Genomic DNA, 6,601 nt, shown 5'->3' with positions numbered 1-6,601 from the left:
ATGCAACCGGCGATGGCGGCTGCTAGAAGCGGCGTGGGGAAGTGCGAGATGGCGAGGTTGGAAGAGGGGGTCCTGGCCTTTATATAGGCATGGGGAAGAGCGCTAAGAGCAGCGGATAAGCCCTATCCCGAGGGTGCGGCTGGCGGTTATGGGCGGCGCGACGTCGAGGTTATCCTGTAGCTCGCGAGGGAGGTTGGGGGCGAAGAGGTGGAGCGGGGCCCACCAGTCAATGGCAACGGCGGGTAGCGAGCGAGAGGGGGCACGGGCGGTCGACCGGTGCCGGGGGGTTTCAGGCACTGGGTGCTGGCCTTGGGCTAAATAGCCAACTGGTCGGTTGATGTGCTCCTAGCCCGAATCCAGTTTCGGTCCAGGCTGCGGGTGTGCGTGTTTTTTTTACAGAAGACTAAAGTAGCCCTAAACAAAATCAAACTAATTTATAAAAATACCACGATAATTTCTGAATATCTACAACACTGTGAACATTAATTTGAGCACAAAAGATTTTGAAAATACTTTCCTAATGCATTTAATGCACTTTTTGCAAATAAAATAAATACCAAATAAACTCTAAAAACTCCAACTAACATTCAAATGAAATTTCCAACTCTTTTATAATTTGAGGAAGTCATCTTATCCCCTCTCATTTGTTTTTCTCGAGTGGATAATTATTTGAACATTTGAAAAACTCCAAAAATGCAAAGAATGTGATATGCATTGAATGATTCTACTAACATCCAAATTTAATAAAAATTGGGATGTTACACCCCAGACCGCAAATGGCCAAGTAATTGGGATCATCCGCAATTCTTGAGTCGGCATGAGCCTGACGTGCAAATTTCTAGCAGCCACCCCACTTGCGCACGATATCTTCTGCATCTGCATGAGCTGTAAACCAGTAAAACCCATGGCGGAAAGCTTTTTCCATCAAGGACCGTGAGCCTACATGATGCCCGCAATCACCGGAGTGAATTGTATTGAGAATTTTATGACATTTCTCAGGAGAAACACAATATTGAAAACGCATGTAATAATTCCAATGTAACTTGCCATTGACAATGGTCATGGACTTGGATCGCCTGATAATCTGTCGGGCGATAATTTCCTCTTTAGGGAGCTCACTGCAAGTGATATAAGCGAGATAAGGAACTGTTTAGTCTGGTATTACACGAACAATAGCCACCAGCTGTTCTTCTGGGTCAGGAATAGCGATGTCTTCCTCCATTGGCAGCTTGACTCATGGGTTGTTGATACGTCTCCAACGTAACTATAATTTTTTATTGTTCCATGCTATTATAGAATCAATGTTTCATGTTTTATATGCATTACAAGCAATTATATATCATTTTTTGGGACTAACCTATTAACTTAGTGCCCAGTGCCAGTTGCTGTTTTTGCCTATTTTTGGTTTTTCAGAAATCAGTAGCAAACGAAGTCCAAATGCCATTAAACTTTTTGGAGATTTTTTCTGGACAGAAGAGACCCTGGAAGCTTCAGGAGAGGGTGAGAAGATGGAGCAGTGGCCCACGAGGTACCAGGGCGCGCCCTGGTGGCTCATGGGGCCCACGAGGCTCCATTTGAACTAACTTTGGCTCTATAAATTCTCTAAAATCGGGAAACCAACAAAGAGCCACCCAAAATACTTTTTCCGTCACCGCAAGTTCCTATACCACGAGATTCCATTTGGAGGCCTTTTCTGGCACTCTACCAGAGGGGGAATCAATCATAGAGGGGCTCTACAACAACCTTGTTGCCCTTCTGATGATGTGTGAGTATTTTACCACAGACCTGCGGGACAATAGTTAGTAGCTTGATGGATCTCTCTCTCTCTCTTTTCTCCCCTAATAATAAAGCATATATTGCTTCTGGTGGTACGTCACATAATTCGCCCCTAAAGTTGCTGAATATTACCCACCAATGCCACCTATAAGTAGGAGAAACGATTCAGTTTTTTAACAAGTCGTGGCAGTGGTCTCTAGTTTATTTAGTGGAATGTCTCTAAAGTAGCAGAAGGATACAAGTATTGCATTGGCTGGAGCGTCGGTCATCTACCGAGGAGACGCGGGTTCGATCCCCTGCCCTCTTAACTTTTTTCACCTTTCTTTTTTCTCTTTTTCCTGTTTAATCTTTCTTTTTTCTGACAGATTAAAATGGTCTTCAAAATATTTATGTTTCAAACACTAACTCAAAAAATAACACCTTATATATTAAAAAAAACCTGAGAAAATTGTGTATAAATTTTAAATATACATACATACTACCTGAAAAATCCTTTCGTCCGCCTAATTTTTTACGTCCAACAGATTAAAATGGTCTTCAAAATATTTATCTATCAAACACTAACTCTAAATATAACATGTTATATATGAAAAAAACTGAAAAATGTGTATAAATTTTAAATATGTATACATACCTGAATAATCCTTTCGTTGGCCTAATTTTTTACTTCGCATTGGTCCGAGTTAGGCACAAACAATACACGTGGTTTTTTCGCTCATCTCCTTTTGATATTCCATCCGAATTTGTTGAATGTGAACATAGGACTAGATATATACATGTAAAAAAATATCAGAACCAACACGCTTCTTGAAAAAATAGGCTCGCCTCGGCAAAGTTGTCGCCGCCTTCAGCGGCAGCCCTAGCTTGTGCAGACGCATCGATCTAGATGCCATGCAACACGTTTCGACCAGGCACATTAGTACCACTATATTGATCGCGTCAGTCGTTGCTTCCATCAATCAATCATCAATGGTATAAAGGACCCTCGATGATCACATCGTATGCACATATTAGCATAGTTGAGTTGGTCATCTTGTGATTGATTATACCATTTATACGTATATGCACTCCATGGAGAGACCGGCACAAGTACTGCTAGTGCAACTCTTGATCGCCCTAAACATACTTGTGATTTGGCATTGATGGGCGTACAAGTTTACAATGAGATGGGGAGCTCGTCGATATTGGAATCAGGCTGGCTCTGCATGCCTCGCTTCCCTCGAGTGGGAGCTCACAGGAGAAGCAGCTCTCTTGCTGGGAGGCCGACACGGTCATCCCCGTTGAATCGACCCCTCACATATCTTCTTTGACTCAAAGGTCAAGCTGATGTACATGCCCTTGCCTACTGACCAACTGACTGGAGCAACACCTGCAGTAATGGATGTCGCAAAATCTAGGTAGATGCTTTCTACCAAACCATACAATATTTGACACATACTCCCTCTGTAAAGAATTGAAACACTCTTATATTTCTTTAAAGAGCGAGTACTATTTTTCAAGTTGAATATATTTTTAGGTAACCTACATCTTTCTTACCCTTCACCGTCGATGGTACCAAAATTTTCCGTGTACATGATCCCACCCAAATATATTTGATGCAACGTCACAACCTTCTATTGGAGCTATAATGACTACCATCAAGGGATGTGGACACTAGCTGCACGCGGAGCATTTGGTTATATAACCCAGACACAAGCAAATCAAAATCATTAATTTTGCTGACAAGGAAAGTAAAACAGATCGAGGCTCCAGTTATTAAGATGGCACTCAAAGTAGGCCTTCACCTCCACCTCCCCTTTCTAACTGGCATTTGCTCAATATGATGATGGAAACCAGAAGGCCGTCTACATAATAAAACTTGCAAAAGGCCAAAGGAAACTTGCAAAGGGGCAGGAGGATGAATAGGTTGATGACAATGACGAGATGGATCAATTGTGATAAGTGACGAAACATAATCTTGTTACCCCGTTGCAACGCACAGGCTCTTTTTCTAGTATCTTCAATACAATGTTCTCCTCGATGTTCTTGGAGTTCTATTCGATGTAATCACTTTTTGCGGTGTGTTTGTTGGGATTCGATGAATTGTGAGTTTATGATCAAATTATCCATGAATATTATTTGAGTTTTCTCTTAACTCTTTTATGCATGATTGTTATAGCTTCATATTTATCTCCGATCTATTGATTTGGTTTGGCCAACTAGATTGATTTTCTTGCAATGGGAGAGGTGCTTTGTGATGGATTCGATCTTGCGGTGCTCAATCCCAGTGACAAAAAGGGACATGACACGTATTTGCATCATTTCCATTAAGGATAAAAAATGGGGTTTATTCATGTGTGAGTTTACTTTCTCTAGATTACATCATCTTGCTTAAGGCGTTACTCCATTCTTTATGAACTTAATACTCTAGATGCATGCTGGATAGCGGTCGATGTGTGGAGTAATAGTAGTAGATGCAGAAGTCATTTCGGTCTACTAGTCTTGGACGTGATGCCTATATACATCATTATTGCCTTGGATATCGTCATGATTATTTGCTTTTCTATCAATTGCCCAATTGTAAGTTTTTAACCCACCGTATGCTATTTTCACGAGAGTAGCCTCTAGTGAAACTATAGCCCTCGACTCTACATTTATCATATATTAAAATCCTAAAAATACCTTGCCGCAATAGTATTTTTTAATCTATCTATCAATCACTACAAAATTTAATCTTGCAAGTAACCGCCAAGGGATTGACAACCCCTTGTTCTCATTGGGTGCGACGATTTGTTATTTTGTGTGCAGGTGCTACTATCAAGGTGTTGCGTGGTTCTCCTACTAGATTGATAACCTTAGTTCTTAACTGAGGGAAATACTTATCTCTACTGTAGTGCATCGTCCCCTCCTCTTCGGGGAAATACCAACGCAACTCACAAGTAGCAAGAAGAATTTTTGGCGCCGTCGCTGGGGAGACATCATCAACATCTATCAAGTACCTACGCATAAACTTGCATCTCCTTGCATTTACATTATTTTCCATTTGCCTCTCGTTTTCATCTCCCCTCCCTCTCAAAAGTTCTACAAAAATACAAAAATATTTTTCATTTGCCTTTTTGCTTTTTGCCTTTTTGTTTGCTTGTTTACTTGCTTGCCAACTTTATCCTTATGGCTAGTTCTTCCCTTATTACGTGTACCCCTGAAAATGTAGTTCTCAATTTTAAGAAAAGGGGGGAGGGAATTTAGAAGTTGCTTGGTATAGGATTTGCGATGCTCATAATAGATAAGCTCGTAAGCAATCCACTACCATTCTTCTTTGCAATTTTTATGTGGGTATTACTAGTTGGTATAGATTTGTGCTTGATACTATTATCGGAGGGGCTTTCTTGAGTAGTCACCCTATGGATGATTTCAATGCTATGGGAAATTTGGTGAGATCACCACCTATCACTATTAATGAAACAATTTTAACTTTGGAACATGTTATGCAAAGGTTAGACGTTATTGAAAATAAAATGCCTACCAGAGAGCATATTGAAAATTTGGATAAAAAGATTCATAACCATGTCACTCTTTGGGTCAAAGGTAGGGATTACTCTTAAGATGCTAAAATAAAAATAATTTATAATTAATGAAAGGATGGAGCAAAGTCACGCTAGGATTGATAAGTTGGAATAAAATCATTAATAATTTCGGTTCCGCTTTTTCTTCCGTTGAAACAATTGAAAATACTCCTCCTAGAAAGAATTGCAAGTTTATATATGTTCCTAAAAACAATGGTGCTACATATAGCAACAAAAGCGAAGATCTTAAAATGATTAGTGTTCACCCCAATTTTGTTGATTTGATAAAGGAACCTATATATGAAAATAAAGCCCTTAATCTTGCTCCTAGGACTATGATTGTTAAAAACATGTAAGGTAGAACTCTTAGGAAATACGGACGTGTGACTGAGGAGTTAGAAACTAAAGATGACAACACTTGAAACTATGCATTATGCCTAGCTAGGGGCGTAAAACAATAGCGCTAGCTGGGAGGCAACCCAATAGTTATCTTAATTTTCTTATTTATTTTTTGGTATTCTTGTGTGCACACAATTATGCTACGATTATGATTTTTGTGTGTGTTTTAGTTAGTGTTTGTGCCAAGTAAATCCTTCAGGATGATTTGGATAATAGTTGCTTTGATTTGGTGCAAAAACAGAAACTTTTGCGTCCAGTAGCAGAATTGTTGAGATTTGTTGGAACGTGATAAAATTCTGAATTTTTACACATGATTGATATAAAAAATTCACACGGTGTCCTAATTGTTCAGAATTTTTGTAGTTACACAAGTATGATCATTGTTTTAATTGCTATAGATTGTTTTGTTTTTGACAGATTCTGCTTTCGTTGTGTTGTTCGCTTGTCTTGATGAATCTATGGATTATATTGGGTGGTACAAGCCATGGTGAAGTTAGAGTAAAGTAGCTATAATGCAATAATAAAATATGAATGGGTTTGCAACAATATCTAAATTAGTGATTTGCTTTATTATACTACCGGATCTCATGAAGGTTTTGTTGAGTTTTGTGTGCTGAAGTTTTCAAGTTTTGAGTGAGATCACGATGGATGAAGGATAAGGAGTGGCAAGAGCCTAAGATTGGGGATGCCCGAGGCACCCCCAAGGTAATATTCAAGGACTCCCAAGAAACTAAGCTTGGGGATGCCCCGGAAGGCATCCCCTCTTTCTTCTACCGACCATCGGTAATATTACTTGGAGCTACATTTTTATTTATCACATGATATGAGTTTTGCTTAGAGCGTCGTATATTTTATGAGTCTTTGCTTTGTTTTCTTTTTAGTTT

Source organism: Triticum aestivum, chromosome 7A, assembly GCF_018294505.1.
Source record: "Triticum aestivum cultivar Chinese Spring chromosome 7A, IWGSC CS RefSeq v2.1, whole genome shotgun sequence".
Classification (NCBI taxonomy): Eukaryota; Viridiplantae; Streptophyta; class Magnoliopsida; order Poales; family Poaceae; genus Triticum; species Triticum aestivum.
The sequence above is the reverse complement of the archived record's forward strand: the minus strand, read 5'-3'. Positions refer to the sequence as shown.